Source organism: Toxorhynchites rutilus, chromosome 3 (assembly GCF_029784135.1).
Source record: "Toxorhynchites rutilus septentrionalis strain SRP chromosome 3, ASM2978413v1, whole genome shotgun sequence".
NCBI classification, from domain to species: domain Eukaryota; kingdom Metazoa; phylum Arthropoda; class Insecta; order Diptera; family Culicidae; genus Toxorhynchites; species Toxorhynchites rutilus.
Window position 1 is genome coordinate 216,439,542 of NC_073746.1, and position 17,571 is coordinate 216,457,112.

At 38.4% G+C, this 17,571-nt stretch overlaps 1 long non-coding RNA gene across 2 annotated transcripts in view; it reads left to right on the plus strand.

The window, feature by feature from the left end:
- LOC129780475 (uncharacterized) overlaps nucleotides 1-12,874 on the plus strand; it is a 24,508-nt gene extending 11,634 nt beyond the window's left edge. The window contains exons 1-3 of one of the 2 annotated variants that reach the window (XR_008743930.1): nucleotides 1,031-11,600; nucleotides 11,724-12,022; nucleotides 12,085-12,874. This is a non-coding gene — a long non-coding RNA (uncharacterized LOC129780475). Of the gene's footprint in view, nucleotides 1-1,030; nucleotides 11,601-11,723; nucleotides 12,023-12,084 lie in introns of those variants that run through there. The other variant, XR_008743931.1, reaches the window with a different exon arrangement.
- The last annotated feature ends 4,697 nt before the right edge of the window (nucleotides 12,875-17,571 follow it).

Below are 17,571 nucleotides of genomic sequence, written 5' to 3' on the forward strand. Positions count from 1 at the left end.
TGTATTTCTACGTGTAGTTTGGATAAGTTGCCTAGATCCAAGAACCCAGACCCAGGTGGATCCGGAAACTCGGAACTGTCAATTTCAGAACATAATATCATCGCTTCAAATACAGCTTGATTGACAGCAGGCCGTATTTGCAACAACAACACATTAGTCCTCATAAGGTGGAATATGGGATCGTAATCCGGCGGTTTATCTCCAGCCGATCCATACTCCAGTGATCTTTTGGCATAATGGGCTGATTCCAGGTTCGACCACTACTTCAAATGGACAACAGACGAAAGATGCATACCGGAAAATTCGCCTAACTAGCAAATAGTAACGTGGACGCAAACGCAAGGGTTCAACCTTCGGCATTTTTAGAATGAATCCTAATTGACGGTTGGCTTTGTCAATTATAACCGAGTAGTGCAGTTTGCAGGTAAGCTGAATAAATTTCTCGGTGCGTCCGAGCTGTTCTCAATGATGTTCTTGGAGTTGTGTTTGATGGGCCTTGACCAGTGTTTGGATTTCGATCAATATCGAATGATACACAATGTGTCATGCAAGTAACCTGTCACGAATCGTGGATCGTTCAGATACTTGTATGAATGACAGCAACCACTTGCGTTACACTAAATGATTCAACAAAGAGAGGAACGAAGACTGTTGATTGCATATCCGAACTGTACCAAACATCGCACACCATTTTCGAAGCCTGCATATAAGTTTGAACCGCATATATCGTCCCGTTCTACTATAGCGAAAACCACTGCACAGACGAGTGCAGAGCGAGAAGTGATACAAGAAAAATTACGTCATCATTCGGTCACCATTTGCGGAGAGCAGCGAATGGGAAAAGAGCTAAAACGAGAGAATTTTTGTTTCCAACTGGTGCGGCAACAGCAAAACTTTGCGGTCTATATGGATATATATATATATATATATATATATATATATATATATATATATATATATATATATCCATATATATATTAAAGTGCGTATGGAAAAAAGTGACCCACGAATTTTCAAAGTGAACATGATTAAAAATGTTGATTCCCACAAAAAAAACTACCCTATGCAAAATATCAGCTCAATCGGACTCCATTTACTAGTGTAGCACAGCAGTCAAAGTTTGACTTTTTTAAAAACCAAAAAATCACCCAAAGGGGGAGTAAAGGAAAACGGGGTTTTCGAATTTTTTTTTATGTCAAATGTCTTCCGAATTGCATGAAATGTTATCTCGAAAAAAATGTTGTTCAAAAATCGACACTCTGGGAACGTTTTTACGGAATACGAGGCAAAACGTATCATAGGATGCCAAGGAAAATCGTCATATCGATTTTTCATACAGGACTTCCTGCGAAATGTTGATTTGCACGATAAAATACCCTCTGCATAGTATTAACTCATACGGGCTTTATTTACTATTGTCACAGATCTCCAAATCTTAGTTTTCTGAAAATCGAAAAATCACCCAAGGGGGGAGTAAAGCAAATTGGGATTTTCAAAAAAAAAAAAATGATTCCAAATGGCTTAGAATTGCATGAAACGTCGAGATTTACTGTTATCTCGAAACAAATTTTTTGTCAAAAATTGTCTTTTCGGCACTTGGTCGTTTTTGTCTGAAAAGTCGAATGTCGATTTTTGACAAAAAATAATTTTCGAGATAACAGTAAATATGTATATGTTAGAGGCAAAAAAGAAAATCAACTTTCTACACCAAAAGCGTTCAAGACAACTTTGCTTGCGTGTTGGTGTATCATGAAGTGCGAACAGAAGCAGAGTTGTCTCGTTCTCTTTTGTGTCGTGATTTGTAGCACCTAACAACAAAAGAATGCCGCGGGGGAAATAATTTCTGTAAGATCATATGTGAACGAACGGTAACGATTTATTCAGTGAATGGATCAATTGGCAAACACTGGCCTTGGCATCTCCGGAGAGATATCATCGAATATTTAGCGACGCTCACTTCGAGGAAGTTTATAGTGCACCCACACGCAATACAATCCCAAGAGCTTCTACAGTTCTCTACAGCCAACTGCACTTCAAACAACAAGAAAAAATTTCAGATAATCGAAAAATCAGCAACAGATTTTCCGTTCAAGAAAATATTTGCGTTTTCAATTCCCTTGTTTCAAACATTTGTTCACTTTCCTTAAATACTTAACGGTATGCCTACACTGCGAATTCCTGAACTGGTACTTCTTGGTGTCTATTTTGGGTGGTTATCATCTAAAAGTTCTGAACATTTAAGAGCGATTTTATAATTGCCAGAATTAGGCGATTTTAATTGTGCCATTGAAACATACAAATCATGATGAAGTTTCCTGTAGAATGAATGAAAGATACCCTTATTATTAATTTTTTTTTCAATAAAAAAAATCAATTTAGACGCATCCTTGTTTATCCAAATTTTAATCGTAACACTGGCTGAAAATTGTAAAAAAATATTTTTAGTAATCATTCAGATAATTTACAAAATATTCAAAACCGGTCCGAAATGAACTCAGGTCTGGGCGTTTTCCTTGAACAGCATTTTTGAATAGCATTTTGTCAACATTTCAACCAGTATCCTAAATGAATATCCATCACAAGACAGACAGGCTAGACTTGTACTCCGAAAATCCAGAATACCTCCGTTGATAATATAAGAGCTGCATCATAGAGTTATGTTGATTTCCAGTACAAGGAGAACTGAAGTCGGGTATTTCCAGCATTTCATCAAAACGTATGCGGCAACAGTACATGAAAAAATTAATGAAATGAATTGTGTGTAAATTTTATATTTGATATGATGTTTTTTCTTCTCGGTTTCAAAGCAGCATCATCCTATTGTAAGTGTCCAACCTCTGGAACCTCCGGTTGAATGGTTACATAATTTTTCCAGTTTATGTTATTTTCCCAAAAGCGTTCACGCTCACTAAGCACACTCACGACTCGTAGATAAGCACCGATTAAGGGGATCATTCGATGGGTTTCTCACAATGTTATCTCTCACTCTCCAACATCCTCCGCGTTCAAAAACACGCTTTCGCGGGTGAAGTTTATGCCCGATGTGGCCGAGCAAAAGCTATACCCGCCCCCATCAACTTAAATTGAAGGTTCATGCTGTAATGTACGATGTAAACATTCCGAACATGATTTTCGAATACGTTTTTGAAAATGAAACAATTGATGATTCTTTATGATCGAAGTAAATCAAATCGCCTGTACGAACTTAGTTTGGACTACCAGAATGAAAGACTCATCACCCCCTACAGTGGTTTTATTGCCAGCGGATGAGAGAAACAAGACTATTGGTATCTTATAGAACATCTACTGAGTTACCTGGTTATATGTGCAATGTGTTTAGCATAGCCTAAATCGTATTCAAATACAGCGCGGACCCGATTATATACAGTTTCTGATTTCTTTTCACTGTATATAATCGAATCCTGTATAAAATCGAGTCAAAAAAAATTTTTTATTAATTTTTTTTCCATGTATTTTTTGTTTTTTTTTTAAATATAAAAGAGGTATTTGATTTTACATTCATCCCCTTAAAGTCAGAAAACACTTTTCTCACATGAAAAAAGAAAATTTATCCAGATTCTCTCAGCCATATTTTTTTTCCGAACTGTTTATAATCGAGTCAAAAATTGTATATAATCGAATCACATATAATCGGGTCTGTATATAATAATGTCCAACCTGTATATGTAACAAGAATTCAATGTACAGTGAATACCCGAAAATTGAATTTGTTATTAACTATAGCCGACACTCGTTACGATGTCCGGAATTCAACTTACGACGTAACCTCCGAATGTTGGAAAGGTTATTGCACAAATTTATATGAAATTAATATTTACGAATAAATAAACAGAACAGGTTGAAGGTCAAGTTATAATTAAGAAGCGGATTCCAATTCACACATTCATACGACAACTAAGTTCATTCAATAACACTATTTCAAACCTAGGTCGGTTTGTGAGTCAGTTGGTGAGCTATGTTATGTCCTATTGATCGCGGAAAACATTTATTCACTCTTTAGTGTTTCGTCGTCATGGCCCACGATGGCCACGAATCTGGCGCATTTTTTATCATTTCAAGGTTGCAACACTTGTTACGCTTCATAGTCGTTATTCGTAACCGCGTGTTTGTTACGAATCAACTCGACATATGACAATTTTTAGACAATTCAGAAACAATTTGACTTAACGGAGTTCAGTGGATTTATATTTATTGACTAAAATAGTTATGCAAGCATCCTGGTTAGAGGATATACGATGCTTGCTTTATATGATGGATGTTGTGATATCACTTTTTGCGACCTGTCATCACGCTAATCAAATGAATGAACGTGTTGAGCCCCATATATTTTTGTAGAGATCAGTGTTTTACTAGAGACGAATGACTGCAAAGTTTATAGCTTCTTCAATACAAAAAGTGAAATAAAGAGCGTTTTATGGGTGGCAAAAATGAAACAATATTTACATCACTCATAACATCACATTGTCATTGTCATAACATCACAAATATTAGGAAACCTAAATTTTAACGCCCCCATTAGGCATCTGAGAAACTCTAACATTCTCTACACAGATTACAGAAGAACAAATTACGGTGAATATAGTCCTATCAATCGTATGATGAGTCTCTGTAACGAATACAGTGAAATAATTAACGTAACCATGTCAGGGTCAATGCTTAAGACTATCTGAATAGAATGAGATATAGTTAAGTTTACCGTCATTATTATATTTGAGCAACATATATAATCTACGCTGGTTTGATGAAATAAATAAATAAATAAACAAATCTTTCTATTTTGTGACGTCCTTTAAATTAAATGAAATGAATTAATAATCCAGCTACCTTTTGTTAGCTTCAAGTAAGCAGTATTAAGTAGTATTAAGAATGTCAAATTACATGTTCTACATAGATAGACGATTAATAAATAAATCATCAACTAAACTTTAATTCAATACACATTGTTAAAAAAAATACATTATAAGTTTCAAAATTGTTATTCCATATTTTGTGACACGTTTTTTTCAGAACCGTATTAAATCTGGAATGACACGCTATTTGTAAAAACTCTCATTAATCTGTTTTATTCTTCGGATGATATTTTGCAACAACATCTTTCACAATCTTGAAGTCTGCGTTGACTAATTCAATAATTCTTTATTATCATGTTCAAACCATCATTTGTCGCCATAAATCATAGTATCTGGTCGGTTGTGGTGGGTCAAGAGATCGATCAGTGCGATTCTAATACGGTCATTAGGGTGGCAGTGAAAATGATCATGTCAAATTTCAAAAACCGATCATGTACATTTTGTTTATAGGCTCCAAAAAAATGACCTTTGCAAAATGTCAACTTCAATAAGCTGACATTAAGGACATTATTTTTAGATCCAGAAGGTCGACCAAATTTTTTTTTTCGGTTATGATTTTTAAGTCATTTTGCATCGAAAACAAAGAAAACAAAGCCCCAAAAATAATACCCAATTGAGCTGAAATTTGCACAGGTCATTTTTTGGGCCAATAAACAAAATGTACATGGTCGGTTTTTGAAATTCGATGATGAAATTTTTGCCACCCTAACGATCATTTTCCAGGCGGGAGCGAACATACCGGTTGAAACTTCTTTGTTATAGACTCTTATGGCATATCTAATGACCCCGTTGTGCACCCGTGACCGAGTGGTTAGCGTCTCACATTATCATGCCGGGTGTTCGGGTTCGATTCCCGTTCTGTCCGAAGGATTTTTCGTAAAAAGAAAATTCCTCCGACTTGCACTGTGGTCACGCGTATTCAAGAGCTTGCCCCTCGGAATACATTCAAGGCGTGTTACTTGGCTTAAGAAATCTCAACTAAGTATTAATAAATGACGCTAGTTAATGCACACGTTGAGACGGCAAAAGTTCCACAGGGAACGTTAACGCCATTCAAGAAGGCATATCTAATGAAGTACTAATAACACAAAATTTTTGATTCAACACTGACTACTTTACGGTTCTCACGTGCTCCCGTGGCCGAGTGGTTAACAATTCACTGTTTGTTAGATTTTTACACGGATTTTGAAATTTACACAGTTTATTTTTACGCGGTTTTTTATACGCGGCACGTATCCCCCACGCAAAAAGCGACTCCAGTGTATATTGAGTCCGCAAACTCCCAAAATCAATGAAGCTGAATTAGTAGGATATCAATCCGAGTGATTTGCTCGTCACGTACGACATGAATTGTGAACCAAAGATATGACAGACAACTTCATTGGTGCTGATATACCGGCCAATTTGTTGGCACATTATTTCGTCATTGTCATTCAATCGATAAGTAATCACATCGATATTCTGAATTTGAAACACAGCCATATTGCTTCCCTTATTCACGAACTTCTATTTGTATTTACTGCTTTTCGCCGAACAGTGGAACTCAACATTAATATGAACATTGAAAATTTTGCTCAGCTAAGGCGAATACGATACTAGTCAATGTTTGCCAGTCCGTCAACGTCAACGTTACTGATATTCATCAATGGTTGTCCGTCTATTCGTTTTTATATTGGACATTCACCTACCTTTGTGATCGCGTTTTCCATCTGCAACGCAAAGCGGTAAAACGTTGAAACTCGTTAATCCAATTTTTGACGGTCGCCATCGAAGGAGAAGAGTTACCGTATACAGTATCCAAGGGCTCTTTAATTTCGCTGTGCGGTTTCCCTACCAAAAACAAGAATCGAATCACCGACCGATATTGCTTTTTTTCATTTTTCTAAAATCCGCGGACACGCACGCTTCCACACACGGTCAAAACAAAAGTACGAGTCCGATTCGACTGAAATTTTGACAGTAGCCGTTTACGAGAATGTTACATTTAGTTACATTTTTCGTAGAGTGTCATCCCTATATAGAAATTAAAGACATAGTCCTTTATCAAAATGTAACCCTCTTATTTTTATAGATAGAGGTAAACATAGTTCTACAGGGTTTTCCAACTTTGAATTCCGAAAGTAAATTGAAATAAAACACACTTAGAATTCGAATTTCGATGAAACTTTTAATTCAAATTAAAGTTTGGTTTATGCCATTATGTGTGAAATACAACATCATTCAAATGTTCACCTAGGGCTTCCTTGCACACCTTGATCCGGAACAGGTAATTTTCGATAACTTTTCGGCACATATGGGGCGGTATCTCGGTCATAAATTCACGAATGTTGTCTTTCAAATGTTCAAGAGTTTGCGGAGAGTTGGCATAGACACGGTCTTTCGCATAACCCCACAAAAAAAGTCTAGCGGGTTCAAATCGTATGATCTGGACGGCCAATTGGCATCACCAAAACGCGAAATTATACGTCCCTCAAATTTTGTTCGCAATATGGCCATGTTCGGTCGTGTTGTGTGGCACGTGGCGCCGTCCTGCTGAAACCACATGTCATCCGTATCCATATCTTCAATTTGTGGCAAAACAAAATCGGTTAACATGCGGCCATAGCGCTCACCATTCACAGTTACCGTCTCGCCGTCCTCATTTTCAAAGAAATACGGCCCGATGATTCCACCAGACCATAATTCGCACCAAACAATGACTTTTGGCGGATGCAATGGCCTCTCAACAATCACGTGTGGATTTTCTGAGCCCCATATACGGAAATTTTGGGTGTTTACATAGCCACCGAGCTCGAAATGTGCCTCATCGCTGAAGAAAATTTGATGCGAAAATTTAGCATTTTGCTGCTGTTGTTCGTTCACCCAATCGACGTATGCCCGACGCATTCCATGGTCACCATGCTCTAATTTTTGTACCAGTTGGTCTTTATATGGATGAAGGTGCAAGTCCAAATGCAAAATTCACCACAATGATGTGTTTGACAAGCCCAATTGCTGAGCACGCCGTGGAATCGAAACATTTGGGTCATACGGATCCAGTTTGTTCGAATTTACGCACTACATTAGCGATTGTGTGCTCTGTAGGCCGTCCGTCCGTAATGCTCGAAAAACATTTGCCGGTTTTTCATCATTTTTATAGTATAATTTAACAAAATTAACACGTTGTGTGATGCTAAAACGATCCATATTGTAAAATGGCAGACATTCAACTAACGATATGACGCTTTGGTTGACAGCTATGTCAAACGGTTGTCAGCTCAGGGCTGTATACTTTAGGAAGCCCGAAATGGAAAACCCTGTACAATCTAATAGCCTCAGTTATTTGAGACTTCTTTGTAGAACAAAGTTTTGTTCTATCTCTTGAAATAACCGATATAGGACTTTTTTTCTAAGTTGCGTTAGAGTCACTATGAATAAAACTGTTTTTTTTTGTTCGAACTTTTATATTTCAAATTCTACATGCAAGCTGTCTTCAAAAGGCTTTCAGAACTTAATAATACAACCATTTTGCGATGCAGAACTTGTCAATGGACCCTATTAGAGAAATCGAATCGATTACAATCACTATCACTATCACACCGAGTAAAATATGGGATTATAGAAATCGAAGAAAATAGCTCGATTCGTTACTCTTGCTCGAAGTCAGCGGTGGTACTGAAATATTTTGAAACGATTGTAGTGTAGTAAAAAAAAAGAAAATTGCTAGAAAATGTAACGTACTAATATACGCTAGCAGCAGTAAGCAATTTTTAGGTAGGAAATTCGGTTGAAAGAAATTCAAAGAGTATGATAAAATTTACTTATGAAAGTTATATGTATCGTAGAAGAAACACTTACTTTCTGCCATTCTGAACCAATGCGCATTGGTGGTCTCAGTGCATTAAGCTCCTCTTTGAATTCCACTAACTTTCGCTTCACCGGGATCATATTAGAATTGCCTCCACAGAAACCTCGAGCAATGTCTACATTCGCTTTCAATGGTTCAACGAGCCGTTCAAACTGGTGGTGATTTGTTTTTTTTTGACGTAGGACTACGTCTTTCATTTCTATACCGGGGTGTAAAATCAAAGTTTCGAAAACGAAAGCGTTACGCCGGAGACCGAGATTTTGAGCGTTAATAGCTCCTAAACAACTGAACGAAATGGTATGATAAACACTTCATTCGAAAGATAAAATGTCTACGCGTTCTATACTTGTTACTTTTTGATCCAAAAACTTGTTTCAATAGTCTTAAAATTGCTTTCAAAACAGGCTATTGAAATCACCAATCGGTATATAAGCGAGCGCCGCTCGGAAATCAACTCAGTTCTAATTGAACAGCGATTGGAGCATGTTGTCGCTGTTGTGGTGAAGCTCTTCATTTATCATGAAAGCGCGGATGAACGGTGTCACCAAGAGCCTGTTTGTGCACTTTAGGCCAGAAGGGAATCCATCAGGAGGAGAGTGATGCCACAAACGGTTCCCCGGGAAGACATCGCTACACACACATACACGCGCGGAATTCTTTCCGTTTGGATGCCATTCAGCATTGAGAAAGTTCCAGAAAGATCTAATCTTTTCTGGAAAACAATCTGCCAGTTTCTCTGGGAATTTAAAAATACATTCATGTGAAAGAGTTTATTTGAATGTTTTCTATCCATGTCACACTGTGACCAAATATTTTTCAATCAAGTACTATTAACAGGTGGTTATCGAGTTAGTATTAACCACTGGTGGGCTTCCAGTATCGAGGAAAATGTGGAAATATCTAATCGTTACTGAAAATAATCTGCCAGTTCCTCTGGGAATTTAAAAATACATTCATGTGAAAGAGTTTATTTGAATGTTTTCTATCCATGTAACACTGTGACCAAATACATTTGGTTTTGTGATTTTTCAATCAATCGCAATTAACAGGATAGCTTCAGAAGATTATTCTTCCCCATCAGTAGGATATTTCCGTATCCAATATTGTATGCGCCCGCAATCGATTATTACTCAGTCGCCGAAAGTTCCGAGCTCAGAGAGTTCATTCCCCTCTAGTTTGCCTTCCAAATTGCCATCGTAAACCACACTTTCTCTCGATTCAATCACACACAAAAAGCATACTTAAGCGATATTCTGGTGGTGAGACACATTCATTTTCAGGCATTCTTTGTGTGGACACCGACTGGACAACATCGTTGCTGGACGGGCTGGACGGCGAGGAATCGAGTGCCTTTCTCAAGGCAAGAGGGTGGAGGTGGTAGCGCTGGAGTAGAGTAGAGTTTTCAAAGGGCCTTTCTCAAGGCTAGAGAGGAATGAACTGCAAATGTTTAAAGTCTCTATAATACAAGACCTTCCTTTTTTGAGACACATTCATTTTTCGTGAGGACATCGACAAGACAACATCGTTGCCTAACGTGCTGGAGGAGGTGGACGGCGAAGGATCGACACATACATGCGCAGAATTCTTTCCGTTTGGATGCCATTCAGCATCGAGAATGTTCCGGAAAGATCTAATCATTGCTGGAAAATAATCTGCCAGTTCCTCTGGGAATTCAAAAATACATTCATGTGAAAGAGTTTATTTGAATGTTTTCTATCCGTGTAACACTGTGACCAAATATTTTTCAATCAAGTATCGAGTTAGTATTAACCACTGGTGGGCTTCCAGTATCGAGGAAAATGTGGAAATATCTAATCGTTGCTGGAAAATAATCTGCCAGTTCCCCTTGGATTTGAAAATTACATTCAAGCGAAAGAGTTTATTTTAATGTTTTCTATCCATAAAATATCCATATAATACATTTGGGTTTGTGATTTGTCAATCAAGTACAGTTAGCAGGTTAGCTTCAGAAGATTATTCTTCAGAACAAGGTTTTTCGTATCCTATATTGGATGCATAAAACCTTGTGCCTCCAACGTAACGCTCTCGTTTTCGAAGTCCCCCAAATATTCATTTATTCATTCATTCAGAATGGATTTAGATTCAACTTCGAACAAATGATCTCTAAATCAACGATAGTCCTATGTCACCCTTGCGGTTATACCATAGATATAACCCACTTCCTGTTTTTTTGACGTAGAACTACGTCTTTCATTAAGGGTGCCAAATCAGAAAACAGGTCACGTTTTTATGAAATAAAGTTAACGTTAATAACTATTTTTGCCGCGAACGGCGATGGCGATTTACATATCAAACGAATCGAAAATTCCCTAAGATTTGTTTGATATGCTATACAATACGATTTCCTGGTGTGTAAATTTTTTTTTTTCTTTATTTTTGAGACTTTCAGCCTCCTGGGCTGGTTCGTCTCAGTTGGTGTGTAAATGGTTAAAATTCATGAAAACTATAAACGTTTCCATTCCGCCATACATATGTTCTGGTGATTTGCGAACATTTCTACCCGTGTCGTCAATAACGAGCAACGAAGTGGAAATCGTAAGATTTAAAGTGAACAGAGGAAAAGAAGAACAATGAAGGGAAATATTTGCCTAGAGTATTCGCGTCATCGAAGGTACGGTGTCGCTACCTATGAAAGTTTCGCGTGTGAGTGAAAAATATGTAAACAAACCGTTGCATATTTTCTCTGTAATTAATATTCTGATTTCTCGAAAACTTGTACCGTGTTTATCTTACAATTAGTGGAAATTGTTGAAAAATAGTTTTTCTTAGCTGTTTCGATGTTCCGAACCAAAATTTATTGCCATTTAGTAGTGAAAAAAAGCCGTTGAAGTACACCCTCTGTCAATCTACCTGCGAGAGAGGTAAGCCGAATTAATGAAATTTGATATAAAAATACCCGCTTAGTGTTCATAAAATACCTAAAATACAAAGATCTGGCTTTTATTCAATCAGTGCTCTAATATTTTTCAAAATATTTTCCTTAGAACGTGTGAAATATGGACGTCAAAAGCTGCGCAAATTGTCCGGAGAACATGCAAGTCGGACGAAATTTGCTTGAAGCTGACTCCGAACAATCTGCAAAATTCAAAAGCCGTTTCGTTTGTGTCGTCCCCGGATGTAAGCAGAGATATCGCCCCGGAATTTCTTTTCATGCCTTCCCTCCGAAAACGGACAAAACGCGGTATCTAGACTGGATCCAACGACTACGGCTAAAGGTAGAACCTACAAAAACCTCCCGTATTTGTAGCCTCCATTTCACCGTGTCGAACTTCTACTCCTAAGTGTAATACACGCTTTGAAGCAATAATATTATAATTTTTTTTATTATTATTTTACTTTTTATAGCAACAAGCTGTGCCACTGATCGCTTAATTCTTAGGCCATCAGCAGTTCCCGACTTGAATTTGCCACAACCTCCCATCAGCGAAGCCAGGAAAAGACTTATTGAGGGCCGTGCTGAACGTGCTGCAAACCGTGCCAAAGTTGGGGCAGCGATGGACCAGAGACATGATACACCAAACCTTTCAGATCTTGCCATCAGAGGCGAATTAATTACTTATGATTCAAAACACGTTATTGCGCATTTTGCACCAAGTTGGACTGTTTCGGCCTTTTCCATAAGTGCGAAAATACGAATAAAAGTGCGCTCTAACATCGAATCATATTGGTGTCTTCAGCGCACTTATTCTTCGATTGATAACGAATAAGTGCGCTGAAGACAGCAAATCGATTTGATGCAAGGTCGCACTTTTATTCACATTTTCGCACTTTTGAAAAAGTGTGAAACAGTTCAACTTGATGCAAAATGTGCAATAATAAAGAAATAAAATAAAACATACTTAAGCAAATGATACAAAACAGCCATGACGTGTTTGCACTTCCCTTTGCCAGCTTTACAGGAACACGAAAACAACCATTTGGAGAAGGAGATTTTCGTACGAATTTTTATTGTATGGGGTTCCGAGCTTGGAGATGATGACTGGAGGCAGGACGAGAAAATACTGAAGCCTTCATCGTGAACTTCTTCAACACCAACTATTAAAAGATGTCCAGCTTTGAATACTCTTTCGCCTTCGACGACTAAACGGCTTCCACCCGCAGCGTAATCGAACACATCCGCAAACTCCACAGCCACGTAGCAGGTTTCATTTTCTCCGACTGATGACTCCTGATAATGCATGAAACAAGGTCACAGAAAAACACTTATAAGTTAAATTCAGCTTAAGCTACGGCAAAGTTTTTTTCACTGCATAAGGAAAACTCATTTTCCAACCGTTTGGAAGATAAATTTTGCACACAATTATTAATTTTTATTAAAATTTAGTATCCTGAAAGTTTGTTTACTTTTTCACAAGTAAAGACAGTATCCTTTGGATGCGGTAAGAAAACGTTTTCATTACGAAACCATTACGAAAATTTCTGCAAAAAACGTTAAAAACGGTGCGTTTAAAAATCACATTCTTTTTGCAATTCTTTGTTGACATTCGCTTCACGCACACAAGCTGTCAAATTCAGCTTCGTAGTCGCGAATAAACAGTGGATCTCGCTGAGGTACACTTTCAGCCACATTCTGTATTCAAAGCAATGAACATCACTTGTTCTTCCTTGTTTTGCGTCATCACATGTCTTCGTTTCTGATTGAGCTGAGGACGTGACCAAATTACTCACGCGCTGATGTCTTTGGCATTGCAATCATTTCATCATACTGACGCCATTGCAATAAGGTTTTGATCTACACAATTGTGCGGGGAATCATCAAATTAGGCTATCGTCGGCTCACCAAGAAAATAAATGTTCTGGAATTTTGTGAGTGATTTGTTTTCGCATGACGGTAGCAAAACTCTCTCCACCAAGGATGGCAGCTAAGCTAATCTAGACTGGCAATATTAACAGAAAGGGCTTCTTATGAGAAGTATGTGTTACAAATTGCATATATTTAAGCGTTTCTGAAATATTTCCCAAAGGAAAATTGCAGGGACGCAAACCAAAACAAAATAATTCTCTGAAGATATGCAACAAGTGAACCAAACAACTCGAGAAGTTCTGACACTTGCATCGATAGCTATCACTCGCTCGATGCTATCAATTTGCTCGGTATCTATAATAGTAAAATAGGGCTAACGAGCAAAATTCTTATCGCCTCGATTTCAATAATAGGGCCCAATATTTCAACTCTACTCAAAGTTATTGATATTTCTTCCTAAAAACTATGGGAGGGTTATACCTATGATATAACCGCAAGCTTGACGTAGTGCTGCCGTTGGCTTAGTAATCATTTGTTTTTTTCAATTAGCTATCTTTTGTGTGTATTGATTGAATTATTGATTGAACTAGTGAATGAATGAAACAATTTACGAATTCAATTGCAAACAAATCCCAATTTAGGTCAATTCATGTAGTGGTTTTCGCAATAAATAGTTATCAACATTTTGCCTAATCATTAAACGGTATGTCACATAACGTGCTCCCGCGGCCGAGTGGTTAGCGTCATAACTAACATGCCGGGTGTTCGGGTTCGATTCCCGTTCTGGTCGGGGGAATTTTTGTCAAAGAAATTTCCTCCGACTTGCACTGTGATCACGCGTATTCTAGAGCTTGCCACTCAGAATGCATTCAAGGCGTGTTATTTGGCATAGAAATCTCATCTAAGTACTAATAAAAATGACGCAAGTAATACTACGTTGAGACGGCGAAGTTCCTCTAGGAACGTTAGTGCCATTGAAGAAGAAGAAGAACATAATGTGAGCTGAGCTGACGACATGAAGGAATATCCTCCAATGCAGTTTTGAATAACCGAGCCAAAACGCTTTTATAGACCGTGTTAGCAAAACGACTTCTGGAGTGTAAAAATGCATGGGTCTAAAAGTACTGCCGATTTGCATGTATCTGCAATGCCGATTTTCCCAACTTCTTAGTTTCGGAATCTATGTTGGGAAAACACATTCCGGTTGGCAAAAATGCAAGCGAGTCCAAAGGACGCGCAGCTTGCATCTAATTTACAATGTCAATTTATCCAGACTCCATGGTTTTAAAGTCTGTGCTAGGGAAACATTTCGATTTGCAGAAACGTAAACAAGTACAAAAGCACCCGCTGCTTGCATCTTTTGACGTAGGACTACGTCTTTCATTTCTATACCGGGGTGTAAAACCAAAGTTTCGAGAACGAAAGCGTTACGCTGGAGACCGAGATTTTGAGCTTTAATAGCTCTTAAACAACTGAACGAAATGGTATGATAAACACTTCATTTGAAAGATAAAATGTCTACGCGTCATATACTTGTTACTTTTTGATCCAAAAATTGGTTTCAATAGTCTTAAAATTGCTTTCAAAACAGGCTTTTGAAATCACCAATCGGTATATAAGCGAGCGCCGCTCGTAAACCCACTCAGTTATGATTGAACAGCGATTGGAGCATGTTGTCGCTGTTGTTGTGAAGCTAATTTCGTTTATCATGAAAACGCTGATGAACGGTGTCACCAAGAGCGTGTTTGTGCACCTAAGGCCAAAAGGGAATCCATCAGGAGGAGAGTGACGCCACGGTTCCGCTTGAAACATCGGAGCAGCCGCCACACACACACACATACACGCGCGGAATTCTCGTTGCTATCATCGTTGCTGAAAAATAATCTGCCAGTTCCCCTGGGAATTGAAAAATACATTCATGCGAAAGAGTTTATTTTAATGTTTTCTATCCATATAACACTGCAACCAAATACATTTGGTTTTGTTATTTTTCAATCAATCGCAATTAACAGGAAAGCTTCTGAATATTTTTCTCCCCATCATGAAAAACGGAAAATGTTTCACATCGCGAAAATCAAGTCATTTTCGAGCGATTATTTGCTTTCTACTCATATAATGCTGCGACCAAATACATTTCGTTTTGGATTTTTTCAATCAAGTGCGATCAACGTAAGACCACGTCTTTCGGCAATTTATTAGAGGTGCAATGAATCTTTAGGAATTCCCGCTCTACGCACACTGGCAAACAATGTTTACTCAACAATTTCTCAAACGAGAAATGGGTGTTGTGAGAAAGGATTAGCGAACGCGAAAACGACAAACGGGAGAAAGATACGTTTGGAGGTTGAAGGAAATTGGCAGAAAACTTCTTCATTCTATCATTCAAATAATGTGATTCATACCACATCGTTTTGCCAGAAAGAGATTATTAATGTTCAAAGGAGGAATCGAGTCCTCCGAGGAAATTACCCAGCGCAAATTAGAGTCGACTATCGATTGCGGCATTCGTACACAAATAATTTTATAATGCAGTTTCACCAAAGTGATTTCTTCGGATATATTCACTACATCATGTCATGTATTTCATATTCTTCATTAAGAAATCCATATCCATGGCACCTATCGGTAACGAATTATTATCGAAACCACGATTTTCGCTAAATGCTCCTTTCAGTTCGGCCTGTAAAAAACTTTTCTAAACTCTAATCCATCAAATTTGGAGCCCTGAAAAGGGCCGTTGATTATATGCTAAGCTAATATAGCACGCTCTCCTCGGATACGATGGGCCAGCTGGATGTCCTTGGGCATGATGTGACGCGTTTTGCATGGATAGCACACAAATTGGTATCTTCGAATAAGCCTCCTGCAGCGTCATAGCCGCGGAACTTTGGAAGCGCAAGTCGGTTTTGAAGTCCTGAGCAATTCCACGATCCAAATGCTGCAAAGGTAGCTGCGGATCAGCAATTCGGTCGACTTCTGATAGCGATGAATTTCACGCAAAGTTCCCGGTCGATAGCGATGTGGCTTCTCCACCTATCCTGCTACTGGTGCGCTTATCCGAGCTGACTTCGTGTGCCTTACCACCGAATGACTAACGAGCTGTCTGCGAAAGACTAACGAGCTCGTGTCCTCACGGTGCGAGAGTAGAGTAAGAAATGAACGAAAGCAAAGGAAGCGTCATTTTATAAACCATAAAAGTATAGAATCTAAATCCCACCCTTATTATATTCGTGAGTATACAGTAAGCTTATATAATAAAGAGGGTGGGGTTTACATTCGATTCTTTTATGTTTTATAAAATGACACTTCCCTTGCTTTCGTTCATTTCGTACTCTACTCTCGCACCGTGAGGACTCGTTTCATCGGGACTAAGCAGACAGCTCGTTAGTCCTTCGGTGGTAAGGCACCACGAAAGCAGCTCGGATAAGGGCACCAGCCGCAGGAAGCGTGAAGAAGCCACATCGCTATCGACCGGGAACTTCGCATGAAATCGCTATCAGAAGTCGACCGAATTGTTGATCCGCAAGCTACTTTTGCAGCATTTGGTTCGTGGAATTGCTCAGGACTTCAAAACCGACTTGCCCTTCCAAAGTTCCGCGGTTATGACGCTGCAGGAGGCTTATTCGAAAATACCAATTTGTGTGCTATCCATGCAAAACGCGTCACATCATGCCCAAGGACATTCAGCTGGCCCATCGTATCCGAGGAGAGCGTGCTATATTAGCTTAGCATATAATCAACAGCCCTTTTCAGGGCTCCAAATTTGATGGATTAGAGTTCAGAAAAGTTTTTTACAGGCCGAACTGAAAGGAGCATTTAGCGAAAATCGTGGTGTCGATGATAATTCGATACCGATAGGTGCCATGGATATGGATTTCATAATGAAGAATATGAAATACATGACATGATGTAGTGAATATATCCCCATATCGAAGAAATCACTTTAATGAAACTGTTTACCGTTTGTCGTTTTTAAGTGTTGGGAAAGGGCATTATTTTTGCTGAGTAAATTCCAAGAAAAAATCCATTCCTTCTTTATGCGTGATTCATTCTGCTTCGGATCAACGGAACAGTGATAATCATTTCAT